The 11,445-nt window shown below is 38.4% G+C and overlaps 1 long non-coding RNA gene across 1 annotated transcript; it reads right to left on the bottom strand.

The window, feature by feature from the left end:
- Positions 1 to 2,636: 2,636 nt before the first annotated feature.
- Positions 2,637 to 10,275, bottom strand: LOC129416319 (uncharacterized). The gene is made up of 4 exons (XR_008635264.2): positions 7,219 to 10,275; positions 5,484 to 5,553; positions 4,110 to 4,234; positions 2,637 to 2,919 (listed from the first exon to the last, which is right to left on the bottom strand). It is a non-coding gene; the product is annotated as an uncharacterized lncRNA (long non-coding RNA).
- Positions 10,276 to 11,445: the final 1,170 nt, after the last annotated feature.

Below are 11,445 nucleotides of genomic sequence, written 5' to 3'. Positions count from 1 at the left end.
TCTGATCCCATTTTTTAAACTGTAGTTAGTGTGTAATGTTGCTATAATAGCATTAATAATACCTGTAAAATGATAAAGCTCACTGCCATGCGATATATTTTCTTTAACAGAATTCGCCTTTCAAAGCCTACACTCTCAGAAATAAGGGTACAAAAGTTGTCACTGGGGCGGTAACCTTTCAAAAAGGTACACCTTTGTACCCAAAGAGTACATATTAGTACTTTGAACTGCCAAAATGTACCTTTAAAGGTACATATTTGTACCTAAATGGTACATATTTGGACCTTTTTTAAAGGGTACTGCCCCAGTGACAGCTTCGTACCTTTATTTTTGACAGTGTACAGTGAACGGCCGTTTTGGACTACAACCCTCTACTTCCTGCTTTAATGACGTCACTAGAACAGTTTTTTGACTAAACTCCGCCCATAGATATGTACACTAGATGTCGCCTTGGCTATGGCAGTTCATTGGACCGGATGCGTCAAATAGAGCCGCCATCTTGAAACAGGGGAGCCCCGTGTCAGCGTCATTGTAGGCAATGGTGTAATGGAAATAAAATCACCATAAATCGTCATGGATGCGATTTTCTTGGTTTTCATTTGGTTCGTTTCAACAGTAAGACATGTATTTAGCATTGAGTCCAGAAAAAAATTAAAGTTTTTAAAGTTTTGATATTATGAAAATCTACGTTTTCTAACTATAATGCATAATGCTAGTAGGCCTAACATCCATACGCAGCCCTAAAGTCCGGCATCAGCCATGAATTCGAAGTACAGATGGAGACAGCAGCTTTATCTAGCTACTTCCAAGATGGCGGCGGTTTTGACGCATGCTTAGAACCCCAAGGCGACATCTAGTGTATATGAACTCCGCCCACAGGAATACGTCAGTCACCAGCTAAGCTAACGGCAAGCTAAGCTGCTATCGAATCACAATACACTCAACAAGCTAAACAATCAGAACTCGATACGTATTTCTAAAGGAGGGAGTTCATAGAACAAGCAAGACATCAGCCCGTTTTTAGGACAGTGAAAACAGCAGTCTACAGATAAGTAAATTGTGTGAAAAATACTGCGTTTTTTACACGTGAAACATGAATACGTTATATTGCGCACTGTAAAGACAATCAAAGCTTCAAAAACACAGAAAGAACGGGACCTTTAAGATTTTCATCTGCACATTTTTACATCTGCACTTTTTACATTTTCTTGTGAGCACATCGGGATGAGTAAGATTTACTCTGTAAACGTCACACATTACATGATAATCTGAGCAGAACATCAAACACGATCGAGGTCCAGGACACGATTTTCTCACAGATTCTCAGGAGGAGATAAACGGGGGAAATTTGGGCCAATAATCCTGTAGTGTGAGCCCGGCCTAAGACGAGCCTGTAAAAACCTTTATTCATCACCCAAGTCTAACCACAGAATCTGTAAAATATTGGAAGAAGATATACATAAACAACAGCTTGACATGGTACAGTACCGTGTTGTTTTAGGGTAATAAACCCATTTCTGTCAAGGACATGTCCACAGGGGTTATTTCATCTGCTCTGTTTACAACGGGTGACCAATTTGAAACACATGAAATTTTACCTCAAGATTGTTTGGATAACATATGAGGAATCCAGTAAATTATCATTCAAGTGCTTTGTAGTGACACTTTAAGAGAAATAAATGAATCATTTAAAAAACCAAGCATTGTTTACAACAAGAAAGTGTTTATAGATTTTGTCAGCTTTGGTAAAATCAAACACTTTAATTCACAAAAGCACAGAGAACGAAAGTGCAAATCTGTTCTTCAGTTCTGTAAAGACATCCATAGTCTTACATCAATGTGACAAATTGATTAAAACAAGGTCCTGAACGCCGACAAGCTTTTCTTCAATTTTTCCTCCCTCAAAAGTGTATTTACTCCCCTGCCAAAAAGCTACTGTAAAACTCAGTAGGGTTATCTATGAGCCCCCCTCCTTCCACTCCATAAATGCAGCTCTGCGGCCCGACTGTCTTTAACCCAGCTGATAACGCTTTAGCCTTCTCGTAAAGAATAGGTCTCTTTTAAGTGATCCATTAACATCCTGTCCCCAAGAGTCTCCCTGAATCTACTGAAACAAACCAGCAAACTTTGAAAGAAAACAGGATGACAGACAAGCTCCAAGATCAAAGACCCCCTTCGAGTCCCTCTACTCGTTCCCCAGACATCTCCAGTCCTCCTCCCTAATGTTTTCAATTAGGGGCTCTGAGAATGTTTCAAATCGTAACGTTATCAATTAGTCAGCAATCCCTCTGTTTGGCTCTAATGGTTAGCAGGGAAGATTTAGGGCCTAAGAGGGAGATATCAGTACAGGAAAGAAAGGTTTTCATGTAGGGGAATTTACGACTGTCTGCCTACAGATCCGTTTCGCAGAATTACACAGAACATTACGGTTTGCCGTTTCCAGTCAATGTTGACTTCTTGAAATAACCCATTATGAGAGAGGAAAAAAGCTAAGCATTTAAAGCCTTGAGAAAATGACAAGATCATCCAAAAACTGTGAATCATGACTTATATGTGCATTAAAGCACTGAAGTATATGTAGTTTTTCATGCTTATACTTGTTTTTGTGTTTTAATTTGTTTCTTCTTATATTCAAGTAATTTTTTAACTTTGTTTTACTAATGCTAGTAAGCTTCAGGGGGTCCTGCTTTGCCTGTGCATCCATTCATGTGTCCTGCTCAGTGACTGCACTCTGGGCCTTGTTGTATTGGAGAGGTCAGGGGGCTCCAGCTGGCAGGCAGGGGCCACAGTGGGACCTGGAGACGGGTGTTTCAGACACCAGCATGGGGGAGACACTTTCACCTGACTGAACGCTGGCCATGTGTTTCACCCCACACCGGCTCTGTCCACAACCTCTTTGGTCACAACATGAATTTGAGTCTACAAAAGAACAATCATTAAACAGAATAGGTAATATTTCTAAATTATTGCTATTATCTTTTGCTTCGTTGTTATTCTCATAAGCTTTTATCTTTGAAAGAAAACTGTAACTTTAAATTAATAGTTCACACGTAAATGAAAATTAGCCTATATTTTACTCACCCTGTATATGACTTTCTTTTTTCAGCCAAACACAGTCTAAGTTATGTTAAAAATATATTTACATTTAGTATCCCATTTGTAAAAGTCCAAAAAGTGCATCCACCCATCAAAAACGAACCAATACATACTTTATTAAATGTCTTCCAAGGTGAAGCCATGGGACCTAACATTATAAAAAAAATCACTTTATCCACACCATTATAAAGCTGAAAAGAGCCAGGATATAATTTAATATAACTCTGACTGCAATTGGTTGAAAGAAGAATTTGGCTGAAAGAAGAATTTGGCTGAAAGAAGTATACAAGGGTATTTCTCAGATTAAGGGCCAAATTTGCTGCAATTTTGAAAATTTAAATTCCAAATTTGACTAATTGGTATACATCAAATGATCAGTCCTTAAGTCAGGAGTGACGTTAGGAGCTTGGTTGAGTCCATATGATAAGGGAATTTAGGATTTTTTTGCCATTTTCTTAACTATGTCTAGTAAATGTGTCATTACCATCACATCATCAAATATATGTACAAAATAAAACTTAAATGATAAATCAGTGCTTTTAAAACATTTTGTGGTTTTACATGGAATCTAATTTATCTTGAACTTAATGAGATTTTTACTTGCAAGATGAATTAGTCATTTACGTATCTAAATTTCTGATTCATCAATCTACCCTGGCTTGGAATATAAGCTAAATGCCATATATGAAAACTTTTTAATACAGTGATCATTTAGAGTGTCCAACATAAATGTATAATTGTAGGAAGATTTTGTAATTTATACATAATTTATTGGCAAAAATATGTATGGTGCTGGTAATGACTGTGCTGGTAATGGCATTTTTGTGACTAGAGATGATGAGATCATGACTAAGCAAGTGTAGCTAGCTTTCTAATGTACATCATTTTAACTATTAAAGTGATAAAAATATTTCAAAAATATAAAAAAAATACAGAACGCATACAACACATATGGTAATGACGCGTACATGTGTACATGCCCAACACAAAGAATAAAGAGTAGATTTACTTACTTTTGTCTTGCAGCTTGAAATCCATGTGCTCCACTATGTCATTAGGTTACCATGGCTACCAAATACACTTTTGATGAAAAAACAGTGGGAATGTCCCTTTATGCAGAGCGTGTTGGTAATGACAGCTAAACCATGAGACATGTAGAAATTAAGCAAAATAAAGTACAAAATGCATATATATGCTTAATAGTTTATTAGTTCAAGTAACATTTAATTCATATGCATATATTTTGTATTAATATGTGATAAATAATGTTTGAGATATGGCACGACATCCAAAACACAGATAGTGTACCACAAAACACCAATAAAATGTGATAAATTATTAGTAAGAGCAGCCATAAAAAAGTCTAGGCTTGTTTTTGTTTATACTAATTAATGGTGCTCAAATGTATTAGATTAAATTAGTTTTTAATAGAATTACACCCTGTGGACATAAATAGGCCCGAATTCTGGGAAATACCCACAACTAGGATTGCTTGAGAGCGAGTAAAATATGGGCTAATTTTCATTTTGGGGTGAACTATTCATTTAAATTTCTTTCAAGACAAAAATTATCCTTATCCCTCTATGGTATATTGCAGTGAATAGTGTTAGTTACTTAAAGATAATACCAGATGTCTAAAACCTGATAAAGTGCTCAATCACCATTTAGATTAGACAGTGACTTATTCATTAAATCTATAATAATTAGATCTACAATCTAATTTTGAATAGAGATTATTAATACATACATGCACTAATACTTACACCAACAAATCACATTCTAACAAACTTTTTACAAGTTTTGTTCAGTTCACATTAAAAAGAGCCAGAGGGCAAAAAATGAAAGACATAAAACTTGTTTTAATGTAAATGTCAAAAGTCCTGAAAAACTCAAGTTAATCACCTGTCAGAAAAATGATGAATAATTATGCTTTTAAGTGTTGCACATTCCAAAAGGACATAGTTTAAATTTATCATTGAGAAATAATAGCCACAGAATACACTTTTCTCATTTCAATGACAAGATGTGTTAAATAGCGATAACCACAGATCACTTTTTGTGCTTAAATTTAGTCAAGGTGGAGATGGGTAGCAATGTTTTGAGGTGGTGTTAAGGATACTGTCTTGAAAAAAGTAGGACACAATCAGTCATTTTTGCCACATATTAATGCAATATTAATTTAGTAAATTATGTAACACCCTTACTTATATTTTAATTTACCGTGGGGCAAACTAATAATGAGAGCATTCTCTATTCCTGTGAATGAATGTGGCGTTTCATGAAGCTTATTTTTATTATTTCATTAGATTGATAAGAATGTGTTATGACCAAGGAGGCTCTTATTCCATATCAATTAACTGCATGTCAGTTCTGAATTGAGTAATTACCTTTAAAAAAAACAAGCTCTTCTCTTTAACAACCGTATGAGCAGTGCCCAGCCTGCCAGCTGTTCTCCTCCTGCCAAAGTACAAAACACCAAATGCTTAATGGGCCATTTTAGGCCTCCTAAAGTATCTGTCATCCTCTCAAACAAAACATTATTTTACTAGCTCTTTGTGAAGTCATTTTAAAATGATTCATAGTTTTTCCATACATCTCATATAGCATGTACAAATGAAGATAATGAAGTTTGATACAATTTAGATTTATTGCTAGATAAGTTTAACAGATACAAATAGCCCATGTTGTGATTATAGAGTCGGAATTCTTATGGAAATTGTCCATGTTTTTATTCTGTAGTGTAATTTGTGTTTCACTTGAAGATTCACTGTCTCTCTGCTTGTGAAACAGCTGGTTAAGTGTTACGGCTGTGTGGCACAGGCTTGTGTCCCATTAGTAGTTATAGGGCTCTATGACTGTGTAAAACCATAAAACAGGTCACAGCTGAATGTATGAGTGTCCATTTTCACATTAGAGTAAGAGTGAACACATGTCCCGTTGTGCTGCCGCGGCGTCGGGTTTCATTTTTGAGGGCCCTCAGTATGCAGCACTTCAGACTCGCTGTAGATGGCAGAACTACCGCTGACCTCAAAGGTTTAGCCTGGCCAGCTCTCATGACTGTTTATTAAAACTGCATGATTCACGCTCTGCCAAAAAGGCTTTTTTCTCATTGGGAGAGACTCGTTTATTATCAGGGCAAGCCTAGTGTTGCTAAGGAGAGCAGGGGCTGATATAGCCTGACATCAGCTTCTTCCAGCCTAACGGAGGTAATTTTTGTTTGACTTTTTCCAGTACACAAGTGCATCACACTTCACACGCAGATGTAACTGCTAATGTTCTAAGTGCTGGCACGATAATCATGTAATTTAAAAAGGCGGTTTTATGAAAAAATAGCATTTGCAGAGTGGAAAATGTGTTTAAATAAAAAGTACAGATCACAGTAAATAGCTATTAAATGGATTTAAGTGTTCCCATATGTTTATGCATGTGTTTGTGGCAGGGAAGGTGTATTTGTGTGTGGAAGAGTGTGTCTGCGTGTGTTTGTGAACTACAATAAATGTATAATTAGGCATTTTAAAAGAGCCTAATTAAGGGGACTTTAAAACGCAGGGCAGCCCGTAGGCATGGCTGCATGGGTTTTATTGATGCACCGAGCTCTCACAGATTACTGTCCAGCTACACTCAACCACTGTCTTGAAATCATTTACATTTATGCATTTGGCTTTTATCCAAAGCGACTTACAGTGCATTCAAACTATACGTTTTTAAGATCAAACCCATGGCCTATGTGTTGCTAGCGCAATGCTCTACCAGTTGAGCTACACTGTTATTTCTTGTCCTGGACTCTTGGAAAAAGGGCACAAAGCTGTCACTAGTCTCTTTCACACACACAGTCTTTACTGGTAATTTGGTAAATAAAAAAAAGAGAAAGAGAGGTTGTAAGACTACCAGTAATTTACTGGAAAGCACTATGTGTGAACACAAAATATAGATTACCGGTATTTAGGACGTACGACGTCAGACCGCGCTGACAGCTTCGAGCCAATCATAACGTTTTAATACAGATGACGCGTTTACTCCCGCACTGTTTACGGACATTTTCAGACACATGCTGCTTGAAACTCGAGCACACCTGAAGTTTACGTCCACATTTCTTCACCAAAGTTGTTTAAAACAGCTTACCATCTACTTGCCGAACTGCCGACGTCCTTAGCACGCCCCCAGTGAAGCCTAATGTGCAAACAGTACTGTTGTTTAAGACGCATTTTCGGTTTGCGTCGCCTAATGCAATGTTGTTTGATCACGAGCAACTTCGCGACCGTCAGCGTTTACCACAGACGCGAAAACAACAAAATACGGACTGTGGACATGAACCACGTGGATTGTTTACAAATACAACGCTGAGCTCGCCACGCGCCAGAGGTAACTTCCGCTTTCTCAACGAATTTGCCGGTATTTTGATACTGATGTCCCTTACGAAAATTAACCATGGTTTTATTGTAGTAAAAGTGTAGTAACCATGTTTTTTTGGTTTATTGATTACTTTGTCAAAACTTTTTTTAATTTTTTAAGGGGTGTGAATGATGTCTACTGGTAAAAAGACAGAATGTAACTGCGTGTGTGAACAGCACATTTTTGTATTTACTGGTAAATTAATTCTGGTAAAATTCATGGTAATTTACCAGAATTACTGTGTGAAAGAGGCTACTGTGACGGTACCCTTTTTGAAGATTTTTGATGTCCCATTTAGGTACCAGTTTGTATTTTTGAGGTGCTAATATGCACTTTTTAAGGTACCACCCCAGTGACGGGAGCTTTTGTACCTTGAGTATGTAAGTTGGTCACGCTTAAATGTATTTACTGTTTATACTTGTCACATTAATTATGTAAAATCTATATTTATAAAAACTAACAAAGCCTCTCATTCAAGCTGTCACTATCAGTCAAGATATCATGAAATATTAGATCTGATTCAGATGTAACCAAGGCAATACCATCTTTCACACAGCAAGGCCAGAATCTAGTAAGGAAGATGCTGAAAGCATATCATTAAGTCATCGCTTTGGCAAAATCAAAGTACTTTTAATACAGTCATCACGTCTGAAAGCCAGAACGACTTCCACGAGCGGTTTGTGTCACGTTAACATTTCCAATAAAAATCTGCAAAGCAATCGTAAATCAAGTATCTGTCAGCACATTGGCGGTCGCATGGTGAATACAAGGGTTGATGTGTGGTTGAAAGTGTGCTGTCTGTAAGGGGGAAGCCACAAGTCTGCCCACGACTGTGCCAAGCTGCTCCAGACACCCACACCCACATATACACAATCTCACACTTGGCCTCATATGGCTTATATCTGCTCTGGTGTGAAGCATTGTAGAACAAATGGAAGCCGGTGCAGCTGTGTGGGGGCAATGAGATTATGATGTTGTACTTGAAGTGTGAGGAGCTCTGCCCTCCGTGTTTGGGTCGTGAACCCCGTTCAGAACAATGGGAATAACCAACTCCATATGAAAGTGTTAAAGGAGGTAAAGGCTACAAATATTTAAACTGCTGCATGGGAACCGGACACCACCACGACTTCCCATCTCTAAAATAAGAGACGCCGCATGCTAAAATTGCGATTGACTGCATTTACTTTAGGAGTCGGGCATTGTAGCCGAGTTACACAACATACTAGTCTCAATAACTTCCCTTACCGCTTAAAGTCATATCATATTCTGTTTTTAAGCAGCTTAATGTCCATTCAGAGCACAAATGGGCACCAAGCTGTGTATTAGTGTTAGTGATGGCCTTCTTACTAAATAGCACTTTTGTGCTGCGTCTTTGACTGCAGTCTGAGCTGTTAAGTGACAAGAGAGATTATCTAGGTTCACAATAGAGCCAATCATTTTCCCCCAAGTATAGAGCCTAAACTGGCCTGAAAAGCATAAAGACCCTCACATTTAAAGAGCCAGCAGAGGGACGATCCCATTCATGACTTAATAGCCAAATGAAAGTTCCTAATTCAGCAGTTAGGACTGTGGCGAGAGCTCACCCTCGACATGTCAGTGCCGGGCTCTGGGACTGAGCTGGCTTTGTTGCAGTAACAGTAACGGGGGGTTCATAATAACTTCCCGTCGTACAGCTAAAAGGCTTTTCCCACGTACCAGAAAACCAGGGGGCAAAGTTCACTGCGCCGTTCTCCCCGTTTCTCTCTCCTTCGAGGAGTACAGGCTCCGGATTGCCCACCTGATGCCACTTCGCTTCAGGTCTTCTGCAGGGTTAAGAGATCGTTTAGTTCCATGATGATGGAGCGTATAACAAGGCTCCATACAGCAGTCAGCTGATGGCTGTCATCACTGTTGGCTTGTGTGTGTTCCCTACTGTCCGCTCTTTCCTTAATTACCCATCTTCACTCTCACAGCGAGGTCCCCTCACAAATTACATTGCATTGTTGGAGGAAGATTGGCCTGTCATCACGGGAGAAGGGACGCATTTCAGCATCGCCATAATGGCCCTGATGCCCGACACCGGCTGTACACAGCATACCCGCATCACCCCACCCCATCGCCATGGGCCTAGCCGGCCATTACCGCTGGTGCCAGGTGACTCTGTGACCCAGACAGCATTCTGCCATGTCAGCGATTCAAATGCACGGCGCCACAGTGTGGGACTCGGCCCTCCTCTCAGACAATGGCAGATTCGGGCTCCTCTAAAGATGAGTTAGGGCCTCTGATAATACAACTCATCCACTTTCGCTTTTTTCCCACTACCCCTGCAGAGCTCAAAGCTAATGAGATCCGAAATTACATGCGAGCCTGTTGTGTCTCTCAAACCGGTTTCTGTCCCGTCTAATCACATGCTATTACAGTATTGTGCCATGCAATGTCTGTGAAAGACCAGTTAAGCCACTGTTATTAACAGTGGGATAAGGCAATGTTTTATTCGGTCTACTTTACTTAACTGTAAATTACAATGGGGTCATTCCTGGGTTTATCGCTCAAACACTGGATTAAAAATAACTCAGGAATTACATTTTTTATGTTTTATAAGGCAAATCATATACTTTTATTCTTAGGATCTGTTTCAGCAACTCCTACTTGTTATTATCTCACCGCAAAAATAGATCAAAAGATTAATGTTAATCATATTAATGTGCAGTGGCGGCTCGTGACTGCTCTTCCGAGGGGCGCAAATCCAAAATATGTGTTCGTCGTGTCATGTGTGTTGCTCATGTTTTCAAAATATGTGTTTGTTGCGTCATGTGAACCATGTGCTCACGTGTTTTGTCACAATAAGTGTCTGCTGCACACGCGTCAAATCCGTTTATGATAAAAGAGACAATCACGTTCACAAAATACACGCAAGACACTCACTTAACAGTAAACTTGGATTACGCATAAGATTATGCGTTTTTATGGCAAACGCGTGCGTCTCTTTTATCATAAACCCTTTAGATTCGTCTGCAGCAGGCACTTATTTTGACAAGACATGTAATGCATACAGGTTCACTCAACGCGGCAAACATTAAAAAATTTTTTTAAATTACGAACCACACACGACAGGCTACATACATGTTGTGACGAACTTCACATCGAGCGCCACTGTTAATGTGACATTATTTTACTCACTCTTATGTTGTTACAAACATGTATATTTCATTTTTACTGATGAACACCAAGGAAGATATTTTAAGGAATGTTTGTAGGCAAACTGATCAGAAGCACCATTGACTTTCATAGTAAGATAAAAGAATACTATGGAAGTGAATGGTGCTTATGATCGTTTTTGGTTACAAACATTCTTCAAAATATCTTACTTTGTGTTCATCAGAACAAAGATATTTATACAGGTTTGTAACAACATCAGAGTGAGTAAATGATGACAGAATTAAAAATTTTTGGGTGAACTGACCCTTTAAATTTCTATTTATATACAGTATTTATGTCATAAATATCATAATATCAGTCGTAAATCAAAAGTTAAACTATCAGAGTCAATGTACACGGTGTAGGATGTGTTCATTCATGACTTGAGTGTCGTTTTTATAGCCAGATATTGTTCATTTATTTTATTCTGCAAGGTCATTGTCAGTTAATCTTAGTTATGCAATCATCTTTAATGCATCTAAAGGGCAGTCTTTTGTGAGGTGAAGTTTACACACTGCATGTTTTGGAATGAAAGTCAAATGTGATTTTATTGCAAAGACACCACGGCTTAGTCATCATTACATCTTGTCATCAGTCTTTCATGGAGGTCCAGCTGAAAGGGTTGTAATTCCTGCTAACTAAGATGCAGTTAAAATGATCTCATATGTATTCATTGCTGGCAACGTTTCAAATAATGCTAATTGCTGCTCATTGACTTAATTAAAGAGGCTCTTTTTTCCGCTTGAGTACTTGAGTAATTTGGATGTTGAAGTTTAATTT

Source organism: Misgurnus anguillicaudatus, chromosome 11 (genome assembly GCF_027580225.2).
Source record: "Misgurnus anguillicaudatus chromosome 11, ASM2758022v2, whole genome shotgun sequence".
In the NCBI taxonomy this organism is placed as follows: domain Eukaryota; kingdom Metazoa; phylum Chordata; class Actinopteri; order Cypriniformes; family Cobitidae; genus Misgurnus; species Misgurnus anguillicaudatus.
Note: the sequence above shows the minus strand (reverse complement) of the source record. Positions and strands in the feature narration are given on the sequence as shown.